At 42.8% G+C, this 13,768-nt stretch overlaps 1 protein-coding gene across 1 annotated transcript in view; it reads left to right on the forward strand.

Annotated features, from left to right (window-relative positions):
* Positions 1–13,768, forward strand: part of LOC109900298 (leucine-rich repeat and fibronectin type-III domain-containing protein 2) — a 163,622-nt gene that overhangs the window by 42,834 nt on the left and 107,020 nt on the right. The window contains exon 2 of the mRNA XM_020495991.2: positions 1,259–1,383. The gene's annotated coding sequence lies outside the window, so the exon portion shown is untranslated. The remainder of the gene's footprint in view (positions 1–1,258; positions 1,384–13,768) is intronic.

The following is a 13,768-nucleotide window of genomic DNA, read 5'->3' on the forward strand; positions in this document are numbered from 1 at the left end:
TTGCTCAGAGTCAGATGAACTTGTGGATACCCTTTTCATGACAAAATATCGACTTATCCTTTCAACGATTTGTTCACACTTTGCTCAATCAAGTTACCTTTTTGGCTAGAGCTAAAAATCTGGTAACTTTACTATTATATCCAAACATTTTTGTGCAATAAAAGGTGGTGAATGAATAAATTACAGAACTCTTGCAATGCATGAATGAGAACTCTTGCATGTTGTAATCACAAACCTGATGTTTTTAAAGATAGGAAAATAGTGATTTTACACAATGTAGAAACCTATTATTCCACAAATTACGTTGTAATTTCAGTGACAGGTATTTGTATCAACATTTTAGCTTTTATAATAAATTAATGTATTTATACTGTTACATATTCGTTTATAGGGCTTCTAAAGTAGCTAGAATTCATATAGGCCCAATATAGGCTGAATCTCAATCAATTTAAGAAATCATATTTTCTGGTGCTCCAAAATTGAATGTGATGCTCCTAACTTTTTAAAGTGCTACCAATGAAACATTTTAATTTATATCCCTGCCAATAATGCAAGTCTGGATCAATCTACACTCCTAAAAAAAAAAATTCTATAGATACCTTTTCTATTATCTTCATATTCCTGTGAAAAACATGCTGCACTGTAAATTACGCTGAGATCGATAGAAGTGGTCAAGTGACAATGTAGCTGTAAATCATCTTAAAACAAGCCATCTTAATGAAAATGACTGTTGGTGTCATTACATGGAGTGTGACTAAATGTGGATTGAGGGAACGATATCCTATACAATGTGGGGGTATAAATTGTGAACGCATATAGTTGTTGTAATGGAAACTTACCTGTTAGGGAGGAGAGTGACTGTGAAAGACCACTAGCTCTCCTTGAGTTTCACAGATTGTGATATCAGCAGATGAAATTAGAAATGGCGGGTGCAGTGTAATAGTATTGGCTCGGCCCCAAGGGAAGGATTGCGTATCGGCGTAATGAATTGCAGGGGAGGGAGTCCCTGGGCTTTGCTGCTCCATGTAAACACCATAATGGAAATATATTGGATTTCCTTTAGGCTCCTTGCACTGGTTAATTGCCAGATTGACAGACCAACCTGAGATCTTTATCCAAAAACCACCTAGAATACAGAGTTCCCTTCCCTAAGTGAACAGCCAGCAGAGGCATCCTCTGTGTATGGTTCCTCTTTTTGGTCCCGTTTCTGAAGTTTATGAATATTTCACGCTGGTGTTTGTTTGTGTTTTTCTTTTAGGTGAGAGCGTAACCCGATGAAGTATGATACATGTATATCACATGCAAGGGAGAGCAATTGCCAAGAATTTTCTGGAAGAGGAAAACGAGACATACCTTGTTTACTGCCGTCCAGGAGGCAGAGAGGTCAGTGCTCTTTGTTATACCATAAATTACTCTACCTCACTCATGTTTGAACAATATTTTTTTTTTAAATAACATGTTCTCTCCTGGATTTGTCAAGATGAACACTTTATAACAGTGTAGCCTGCCTATGTTGGCTTCAGAGGTGAACAGCAGTGCAGTGGGGAATCAGGCTAATTTCTTTAACTAATTAAACAGAACTGTGACTAACTACCCTGGATTTACGTAGAAACACACTTAACCTCCCAGTGAGATGTTGCCGACAGTCAATGCTACCTTCTAGCAGCAGACAGTGACGCCAAGTAAGTAATTTAACTATACTGTAACTAACTACCCTAGATGTATGTAGAAATATAGTAAATATCCCAATGTGATGTTGCTACCTGCCAATGCTACCTCCTAGCAGAGATTCCATTTCAAACGGACACTGATCCACCTTTCAAAGCCGCAAGGCACTAAGAATGGCAGCAGATGAGCAGAGCAATGTTGGTGAAAAGTTTCCCTTTTGTGCTGTGTCACTCATTAGAGACTAGACAAGACACCTGTCCTATGGCTAACACAATCCCATTAGCCCAGGCTAGGAGTGGGAAAGGGTCAGACAAAGACACAGCCTCATCTTTATTTTATTCATTCGACTGAGAATCTGTGTGAGTTTGATTGCTCTTCACTCACAGTGAGATGTGTCCCCCATACGCAATCATGGCCCAGTCCATGGCATTAATTGTATGTACCACTACCATAGATTCGGCTGCTTAGGTTTCTTTTTCTCCCAAGGCTGACGATTCCCTCTGGTTTCATCTGTCGTCTCCCAGGACATACAGATTTATTTGGGTAACGGCGCTAAAACGGTGTAATTGCCATCTGCATTGAATAACAAATTGTTGATTGCAGATGCTACCACGGCTGCACGTACGCGGTAGCACTCGGATAATGTGTTTGTCAGGTTTCTCCCATACCGGCCACAGCTGTTTTATGGCTGTGAATTCACTGAGACAGAGATGGGGATGTTTACAAAGCCAAAGATATCCTGCCTTAAAGCGCAGAGCCCAGGGCCTTGAGTGCTGCTGGAGCTACACTAGATACCCCCCTAAACTGTATCCTGTCTGTGGCTGGCTGGATCTCCCTGGAGGTATATGCTTTTAACCTTGACTCACTCCCCATTCCCAAGCCATTTGGCAAAATAAAGGAGGAAGGAAGGAACACACAGAGGTAAATTACACACATTTGACCACTCTCACTAGACAGGCCACTGGAGCCTGGGGAAATTAAGCTCCACTGATAGTCTGTACTGTGCTTTATCAAACAGTGGTTATCAGTCTTTATATTCATTAGGACTCCATTTGTGGCTGTCCTGTTGTTGTGGCTGTTGTTACTGGTCTCAAAGCATTTCACACTTCTTCACCATTAAGAAAATCACTAGATTTGAGATTGATTTGCCCGGCTCAATGTTTTAGCAATCTCAATATCCCGGCTCCTCGGTTCTGTCCAACTTGGGGTAGATTAAAGGAGGATTGAGGATGAAGAAAGAAGCACCACGATATACAATGATCTTTTGGATCATTAAAGGCGACTAGAAACACGTCAGAAAGTAAAGAGATGTCTTCAATTCACTAATACTAAACATGTGCAAGTAACTGATACAATCACTTTTATGTTGGTAATTATAATATTGACATTTTAGAGTATTTTTTCTGATTAATAAGATTAACTTTTGATAACAAGCCGAGTAGACAGTCAACCGAGTAGACAGTCAGCCGAGTAGACAATCAGCAAGGAAGGTAGATGGCTAGCATAACGGTACTTGATTTAGCTCATCTTGTCTATGCTAATATTTTATTTGATATCTGTACAACATAAAATTATCTTATTGACAAGTTGAAGAGTGTTTGTCTTTAGGAATTATTCAGACCTCAAACAAATTTGCTAGTGATGTGATATGTAGCTAACCAGCCAGAGAGGGCTAATGCAGGATTGCTATTTTACCAGTAAAATGTATGATCCCCGTACTTATAATTATTAGCTAGCTAGCTAGATAACTACATAGCTAGATATCTCTTTAGGTGTTTGTTATCTGTGACATAAAATAGTAGCTAAGCCAAGTTTTTTGACTGGAAAACTTAGTACTATTATGTACTATTAGGCATTCGGAAAGTATTCAGTATTCAGTATTCAGACTATTATGTACTATTAGGCATTCGGAAAGTATTCAGACTTTTTAAAAATGTTGTTACGTTACAGCCTTATTCTAAAATTAATTAAATATATTTTTTGGGTTCATCAATCTACACAAAATACCCCACAATGACAAAGCAAAAACAGGTTTTTAGAAATGTTTGCAAATGTATAAAATAAAATAAAAATGGAAATGGAAATATCACATTTACATAAGTATTCAGACACTTTATCAGTAATTTATTGAAGCAACTTTGGCAGAGATTACAGCCTTGAGTCTTCTTGGGTATGATGTTACAAGCTTGGCACACCTGCATTGGGGGAGTTTCTCCCATTATTCTCTGCAAATACTCTCAAGCTCTGTCAGGTTGGATTGGGAGACTCACTGCACAGCTATTTTCAGGTCTCTCCAGAGATATTAGATCAGGTTCAAGTCTAGGCTCTGGCTGGGCTACTCAAGGATATTCAGAGACGTGTCCGAAAGCCACTCCTGCATTGTCTTGGCTGTGTGCTTAGGGTCGTTGTCCTGTTGGAAGGTGATCCTTCTCCCCAGTCCCCAGGTCCTGAGCGCTCTGGCACAGGTTTTCATCAAGGATCTCTCTGTATTTTTCTCCATTCATCTTTCCCTCATCCCTGACTAATCTCCCAGACCCTGCCGCTGAAAAACATCCCCACAGCATGATGCTGCCACCATCCATGCTTCACAATATGGATGGTGCCAGGTTTCCTCTAGAAGTTACACTTGGCATTCAGTCCAAAGAGTTCAATTTTGGTTTCACCAGACCACAGAATCTTGTTTCTCTTGGTCTGAGAGTCATTTAGATGCCTTTTGGCAAACTTCAACTGGGCTGTCATGTGCCTTTTACTGAGGAGTGGCTTCCATCTGGCCACTCTACCATAAAGGGCTGATAGGTGGAGTGCTTCATGAATGGGTGTCCTTCTGGAAGGTTATCCCATCACCACAGAGTAACTCTAGAGCTTTGTCAGAGTGACCATCGAGTTCTTGGTCACCTCCCAGACCAGGGCTCTTGTACCCCGATTTCTCAGTTTAGCTGGGCAGCCAGCTCTAGGAAGAGTCTTGATGGTTCCAAACTTCTTAAATTAAGAATGATGGAGGCCACTGTGTTCTTGGGGACCTTTCATGCTGCAGACATTTTTGGAACCCTTCCTCAGATCTGTGCATCGGCACAATCCTGTCTCAGAGCTCTACGAATAATTTCTTCAACCTCATGGCTTGGCTTTTGCTCTGGCATGCACTGTCAACTTTAGGACTTTATATTGACAGGTTTGTGCCTTTCCAAATCATGTCCAATCAATTGTATTTACCATAGGTGGACTCCAAACAAGTTGTAGAAACATCTCAAGGATGATCAATGGAAACAGAATGCACCTGAGCTCAATTTCAAGTTTCATAGCAATGGGTCTGAATGCTTATGAAAATAAGGTATTTATTATTTATACATTTGCAAACATTTCTAAAAACCTGTTTCCGCTTTGTTATTATTGGGTATTGTGTGTAGATTGATGAGGGGAAAAAATACTTGAATCTATTGTAGAATAAGGCTGTAACGTAACAAAATGAGGAAAAAGTCAATAGGCCTGAATACTTTCCAAAGGCACTGTATTTTAGTGGGTGTTTTTTTTATCTCTCTATCTCTCTCTCTCTCTGACACTGTGGTGGACTGTCAGCTCTCAGACCTTTGTGAGGGCATGCAGGGGCTGGAGAGAGTGGACAAGATGCTGCTGAAGTTTCAAAAGGGCTGAGGGACAATTACACCCTCACAGGACACACCCTCACAGCCTAGCTGAGCCTAGATGAACTTCAATGTACTTCCGTAGAAATTGTTGACTTTGTTACAGGAAAGTTAGAAAGGAGAATATGATGTGGTTTGTTTGTGTAGCACCTGAATGGGAGAGCAGTTATGCTGTGGCGGCAGGGTAGCCTAGTGGTTAGAGTGTTGGACTTCGTATCCAAAAGGTTGAAAGTTCAAACCCCCGAGCTTACCTGGTACAAATCTGTCATTCTGCCCCTGAACAGGCAGTTAACCCACTGTTCCTAGGCCATCATTGTAAATAAGAATATATTCTTAACTGACTTGCTTAGTTAAATAAAGGTAAATAAAAAAATAAATTGTAGGGGACCAAAATTGTTTTAGGTAGTGGCACTCCAGTGAGTGTGACTCATTGCGCACATAGGCACGAGTAAAGAGACTCCAAGTCTTCACCAAGTATCTCAGACTGTCACTGGTAATTTCGCCTCTGTTACATGCTTTTCATTTTTTTCCATTCTGACACTTTGTGTATTAGGATATCGGCCTAGTGGAATGTAGTACAAAAGAAAATGAAGTTGTAATATTATGTCATAATATGCCTTATTCTTATCATATTTTGTAGTTACATAACCATTTTGGTAACAATATCCCTGAGATTAATTTTGGATATAATCTTTTGGTCATGACAGCGATGTGCACAGTGAGCCAAATTGTTTTCAGGTTTGAATGAGACAACATCTTCCCCTAGCCTTGTTGTTTCGATAAAGTTTTGGTTTTATTCATAATATATTACTTGTGTATGTCTTTCCTTGTCATATTTAAGACTAAGGGTGTTTTCACATATAGTCCTCTTTTAACCGATCTCAGTCCTCTTTAAAGCAAACTTTTGGGTAAAAAAAAACAAACAAAGCAAAAACAATGTATTCACACGGCCCCTGCCTTTGAATGAGGACACAAACTCTTTGCAAGTTCACTTAATCTATTTTGTGGTCTGAGTCCTCTTTGCATTCACATTGCTATGTTTAGAAATTAACATTCCATCAGAATGTGTCATCGGACAGCTATATACAGTATGTGTTTAATATACTATCAAAATAAGAAAGTGTCTGATCACGGAACATCCATATAATTATAGAACAATTCCACTGTTCTCGCTAAAAGTGCTTTAACTCATTCACAGTAAAAAAAATTATTACTATTCTGATTTCAAATTTTAAACCCTTACTAAATAAGGAAGACTCAATATGTGGCCGACCGGCTCGATTCAGTCATATTTAGCTAAATTTGAGAAAATTTTGAGAAAATGGCCTTTGAATGTTTTGGTACACATACAGTACTGGACTTCTTTGTCTACACCATGCAGAATCTTTCACGGCCTCTTAAGCTGTAGCCCCGCCCATCTCTTTCTGGAGTGTTCAGAGCGCACACTAGGTAATCAGGCCGAGGAGTCGGGTTGCTCTGAGCGTTTTGTCCTAACAACAGCAGTCAAGCACCCAAGCTAACTGGCTAATGTTGGCTATCTTGCTAGCTACTTCCAGACAAAAATGAGAGAACAGCTCACTCTGACCATTTTACTCATCCTAGCAGAGCTGGTTAGGCTGGTTTTTGTGTTATATATAACTATCAAATCAAATGGCTCTGAGATACGAATAATATTACTATACAGATCATACACATAATGTTAGCTAGCTGACCTAACAACAGCAGTCAATCACCCAAGACTGGCTAACATTGGCTAGCTTGCTTACTACTTCCAGACAACAAATCTGGACTCCATTTTGTTGATCCCTGCCTACAGACAGAAACTAAAACAAGAAGCTCCCACGCTGAGGTCTGTCCAATGCTGGTCCGACCAATCTGATTCCACACTCCAGGACTGCTTCCATCACGTGGACTGGGATATGTTTCGTATTGCGTCAGACAAAAACATTGACGAATACGCTAATTCGGTGTGCGAGTTCATTAGAACGTGCGTTGAAGATGTCGTTCCCATAGCAACGATTAAAACATTCCCAAACCAGAAACCGTGGATTGATGGCAGCATTCGCGTGAAACTGAAAGCGCGAACCACTGCTTTTAATCAGGGCAAGGTGACCGGAAACATGACCGAATACAAACAGTGTAGCTATTCCCTCCGCAAGGCAATCAAACAAGCTAAGCGTCAGTATAGAGACAAAGTAGAATCTCAATTCAACAGCTCAGACAAAAGAGGTATGTGGCAGGGTCTACAGTCAATCACGGATTACAAAAAGAAAACCAGCCCCGTCACGGACCAGGATGTCTTGCTCCCAGGCAGACTAAATCACTTTTTTGCCCGCTTTGAGGACAATACAGTGCCACTGACACGGCCTGCAACCCAAACATCTGGCCTCTCCTTCACTGCAGCCGAGGTGAGTAAAACATTTAAACGTGTTAACCCTCGCAAGGCTGCAGGCCCAGACGGCATCCCCAGCCGCGCCCTCAGAGCATGCGCAGACCAGCTGGCTGGTGTGTTTACGGACATATTCAATCAATCCCTATCCCAGTCTGCTGTTCCCACATGCTTCAAGAGGGCCACCATTGTTCCTGTTCCCAAGAAAGCTAAGGTAACTGAGCTAAACGACTACCGCCCCTTAGCACTCACTTCCGTCATCATGAAGTGCTTTGAGAGATTAGTCAAGGACCATATCACCTCCACCCTACCTGACACCCTAGACCCACTCGAATTTGCTTACCGCCCAAATAGGTCCACAGACGATGCAATCTCAACAACACTGCACACTGCCCTAACCCATATGGACAAGAGGAATACCTATGTGAGAATGCTGTTCATCGACTACAGCTCGGCATTTAACACCATAGTACCCTCCAAGCTCGTCATCAAGCTCGAGACCCTGGGTCTCGACCCCGCCCTGTGCAACTGGGTACTGGACTTCCTGACGGGCCGCCCCCAGGTGGTGAGGGTAGGCAACAACATCTCCACCCCGCTGATCCTCAACACTGGGGCCCCACAAGGATGCGTTCTGAGCCCTATCCTGTACTCCCTGTTCACCCATGACTGCGTGGCCACGCACGCCTCCAACTCAATCATCAAGTTTGCGGACGACACAACAGTGGTAGGCTTGATTACCAACAACGACGAGACGGCCTACAGGGAGGAGGTGAGGGCCCTCAGAGTGTGGTGTCAGGAAAATAACCTCACACTCAACGTCAACAAAACTAAGGAGATGATTGTGGACTTCAGGAAACCGCAGAGGGAACACCCCCCTATCCACATCGATGGAACAGTAGTGGAGAGGGTAGCAAGTTTTAAGTTCCTCGGCATACACATCACAGACAAACTGAATTGGTCCACCCACACAGACAGCATCGTGAAGATGGCGCAGCATCGCCTCTTCAACCTCAGGAGGCTGAAGAAATTCGGCTTGTCACCAAAAGCACTCACAAACTTCTACAGATGCACAATCGAGAGCATCCTGGCGGGCTGTATCACCGCCTGGTACGGCAACTGCTCCGCCCACAACCATAAGGCTCTCCAGAGGGTAGTGAGGTCTGCACAACGCATCACCGGGGGCAAACTACCTCACCTCCAGGACACCTACACCACCCGATGTTACAGGAAGGCCATAAAGATCATCAAGGACAACAACCACCCGAGCCACTGCCTGTTCACCCCGCTATCATCCAGAAGGCGAGGTCAGTACAGGTGTATCAAAGCAGGGACCGAGAGACTGAAAAACAGCTTCTATCTCAAGGCCAACAAACTGTTAAACAGCCACCACTAACATTGAGTGGCTGCTGCCAACACACTGACTCAACTCCAGCCACTTTAATAATGGGAATTGATGGGAAATTATGTAAAATATATCACTAGCCACTTTAAACAATGCTACCTAATATAATGTTTACATACCCTACATTATTCATCTCATATGTATACGTATATACTGTACTCTATATAATCTACTGCATCTTTATGTAATACATGTATCAATAGCCACTTTAACTATGCCACTTTGTTTACATACTCATCTCATATGTATATACTGTACTCGATACCATCTACTGTATCTTGCCTATGCCGCTCTGTACCATCACTCATTCATATATCTTTATGTACATATTCTTTATCCCCCTACACTTGTGTGTATAAGACAGTAGTTTTGGAATTGTTAGTTAGATTACTTGTTGGTTAATACTGCATTGTCGGAACTAGAAGCACAAGCATTTCGCTACCCTCGCATTAACATCTGCTAACCATGTGTATGTGACAAATAAAATTTGATTTGATTTGATTTGAAATGAGAGAACAGCTCACTCTTGGGGCGGCAGTGTAGCCTAGTGGTTAGAGCATTTGACTAGTAACCGAAAGGTTGCAAGTTCAAATCCCCGAGCTGACAAGGTACAAAATCTGTCGTTCTGCCCTTGAACAGGCAGTTAACCCAATGTTCCTAGGCCGTCATTGAAAATAAGAATTTGTTCTTAACTGACTTGCCTAGTAAAATAAAGGTAAAATAAATAAAAAAACTCGGACTATTTTACTTACCCTAGCAGAGCTGGTTAGGCTGGTTTTGTGTTCTCCAGAGCGTTGGTGACTGCAAATGTGCTGCTGGCAACAATTTAATTAAAACATTTTGCCAACGTTTACTGACAACGGCCATATTCAACAGGTGATAAGCATTCGTAAATGTATCAGTTATTCTGTGCTCTGGCACACTCAGACAAGAGTCTTCTGAAATAGCCAGAGTAGATAGCTGGTAAATTCGCTCTGGCTATGTCTATCAACAGTTGTCACAGTGACATCATTAACGTTCTATTGAAATGGTTACTTGCATAGTGAAGTATTTTGTTAAGACGTGTAGCTAGCTAGCTAAACAATGAACCATAACCCCAACTAATGACGTTACTACCATGCATGAATCTGCAGGTAGCTAATTTACCAGGTTCAATGTTAGATAGCTAACATCAGGCTATAACTAGCAAAGCAAATGGCTCTGAAATACAAAAAATATTACTACACAGATCATACATGTTACGTTAGCTAGTGAGGAAGCCAGCTAACGTTCGCTAGCTAGCTAACAGTACACTTTAACTTAAAGTGAAAATAACTTTCTGTAAAAAAAAAAATTGTAATGTCTGAAAATGTAGTTAGCTAGACTATCTTACCCGTATACATGAATGGACGCTTCTCCCTATGTCACAGATGCCATGGTTGGCCTTAGTTTGAAGATGTAATCCGGAGGTGTTTTCTCCATCTCATTAGCTATCATACTCTAATTCCACTGATTTCAAAACTCAGTCCAGAAAGTGGAGAGCAACACTTATGCCGTTTTACTACATGATATCGTTTAAAAAAAAGCCTCGTTAGAAAGGATTACCTTCTACACATACTGACCAGCTCAAATAGATGTGCTTCATGGCAGACCAATCTAAACTCTCTGGATGTCCAGCTCACCCACTATCTCAGACAATCAGGGGACCGTCGTTGGAGGCTCCGGACTGGAGACTGTCACTGGAGGCTCCGGACTGGGGACCGTCGCTGGAGGCTCTGCGCTGGAGGCTCCGGACTAGGGACCGTCGCTGGAGGCTCCGGACTGGGGACCGTCGCTGGAGGCTCCGTGCCCTGGATTTTCACTGCAGGCTCCTGGCCATGGATCATCACTGGAGGCTTCGTGCCATGGATCATCACTAGAGGCTTCGTACGTGGAGCTGGAACAGGTCTCACTGGACTGAGGAGACATACTGGAAGCCTGGTGCATGGAGCTGCCACAGGGCTTATCAGGCTGGGGAGACTGGAGGCCTGGTACGTGGAACCAGAACAGTTCTCACCGGATAGGGGAGATGCACTGGAAGCCTGGTGCGTGGAGGCGCACTGGAGGTCTCGAGCGTAGAGCTGGCACAACCCATCCTGGCTGGATGCCCACTTCCGCCCGGCAAATGCGGGGCGCAGGCACAGAGCGCACCGGACTGTGAATGCTCACTGGAGACACAGTGTGCATCACCGCATAACACGGTGTCTGACCGGTCACATGCTCCCTACGGTAAGCACGGGGAGTTGGCTCAGGTCTAAACCCTGACTCCGCCAATCTCCCCGTGTGCCTCCCCCAAAACAATTTGGGGAGTTGCCTCTCGGGCTTCTGTGACCAGGTCTTGTCCCCTGCCATAATCTCCTCCCCGGTCCAGCTCGTCCTCCAAGTTGGCGCACGCTGCTTGGTCTTTTTGTGGTGGGTAATTCTGTCAAACTCCCTGTCATAGATGAGCCAAGGCGCAGCGTGCATGTAATTCCACATTTTTTTTAAATAAAGTGAAACCTTCACAAAAAAACAGGTAAACAGAAACCGAATGTGACACAACCGTGGCGCACACAAACACACACAGAAAATAAATAATTACCCACAACATTAGGTGGGAAAAAGGCTGCCCAAGTATGATTGCCAATCAGAGACAACGATAGACAGCTGCCTCTGATTGGGAACCACACTTGGCCAAAAATAAAGAAATAGAAAACATAGAATTCCCACCCAAATCACACCCTGACCTAACCAAATAGAGAAACATAACAGCTCTCTAAGGTCAGAGCGTGACACTGTTTTTTCTCTATCTTTATTAGGAATTTGTATAAATGGCAGCTTTTTGGGGGAAAAAAGTGTTGATTTTTGTATAAGATACACATTTTCACTGGTGTTTTTGCTTGACTGATTACCATTTGATTGATGTGGTGCTATTGTTTGTCGTATCATTTGAAAGGGCTGTTTTTCAGCTTTCAAAATATGTATCATGTTTTCATATATGGTTTGAGACCAACAAAGTATGCTCACTAATGCATGCAGAGGTCATGGTGTCAGTAAATTCAGAAATTCCCAAACTCTCCTGCCAGTGACGCAACAATGCCAATATGGCAATTTACAGTTATACAGTTAGCTGGTGTTCTAAAGCCAAGTGTTTCCATTCCCCTTCAATGTGCTCTCCTTTTCACACAGATTGATCTTTCTTTCTCTTCTTTCCAAATGGATTTGTTCATAATTCATGGCAGTTTGGTGCACTGTGTACAGTATGTGATCTATGTGTAGTCAGAGCAAGTCCCCCATGCCCACCCGTCTCTATTATACAGGCTCAGCTCAGAGCCAGAAACACTAAAGCATGGCATGGCCTCTCTACTCTGCTCTGCAGAATATTGCCAACATCCTCCACCCCCAGGCTGCTTTACAGAGCCTTTCATTGGTATGTGTCACTCACGACCCCACTGATTCACCCTGGCTGGTCACCCGCCACTGGCCTACAGTCACTCGCCCACGGACAACATGACAATGGCAAGCTAGCCAAGTATGTGCTGTGTGTGAGCCTAGGTGTGAATATCGCTGGGCTGCTGAAAGTGTCCAGCCATCTGCCAGTGCATATGGAAATAGCTCTGAAGCTTGGATAGATACCCTCTGAGCTCAGGAATTAGAGCGTTTTCACTGAGGCATAGTTTTCACTGATGATGCTGTACAGTACATTGGTCTCTGTGGTGCTGGTGTCAGGCAATATAACACATGCAAATTTGAGTGACTGTGATTTACACATTCTAGTCTTGTTGTGGTTTGTTTAGGTTGCCAGGATAATTTTAACGTCTCATTTAGCATAGCAGATACAGTACCGGTCAATAGTTTGGACACACCTACACATTCCAGATGTTTCACAGGCAATGGATATTAGACCGGTGGAAATATGTCCTTGGTCTGATGAGAGATTTTTGGTTCCTACCGCCGTGTCTTTGTGTGACGCAGAGTAGGTGAACGGATGATCTCCGCATGTGTGGTTCCCACCTTGAAGCATGGAGGAGGAGGTGTGATGGTGTGGGGGTGCTTTGCTGGGGACACTGTCTGTGATTTATTTAGAATTCAAGGCACACTTCACCAGCACGGCTACCACAGCATTCTGCAGCGAAACGCCATCCCATCTGGTTTGCATTTAGTGGGACTATCATTTGTTTTTCAACAGGACAACCTTCAGGTTGTGTAAGGGTTATTTGACCAAGAAGGAGAGTGATGGAGTGCTGCATCAGATGACCTGGACTCCACAATCACCCAACCTCAACCTAATTGATGGTTTGGTTTGGGATGAGTTGGAACGCAGAGAGAAGGAAAAGCAGCCAGCATATGCAGCTCAGCATATGTGGGAACTCCTTCAAGACTTTTGAAAAACAATTTAAGGTGAAGCAGTTCGAGAGAATGCCAAGAGTGTGCAAAGCTGTCATCAAGGCAAATATATTTCAATTTTTTAAATACTTTTTTATTTACTACAGGATTCCATATGTTTTATTTTATTGTGTTGATGATGTCTTCTACTATGTAGAATAATAGTAAAAATGAAGAAAAACCTTTGAGTATGTGTGTCCAAGCTTTTGACTGGTACGGTATGTGTGACTCAAATTGTTGTTAAAATGTGTGTTGCATGAGAGAGATTAAACTCTTTTCTGGGTGGCT

This window comes from Oncorhynchus kisutch, linkage group LG12 (assembly GCF_002021735.2).
Source record: "Oncorhynchus kisutch isolate 150728-3 linkage group LG12, Okis_V2, whole genome shotgun sequence".
NCBI lineage: Eukaryota > Metazoa > Chordata > Actinopteri > Salmoniformes > Salmonidae > Oncorhynchus > Oncorhynchus kisutch.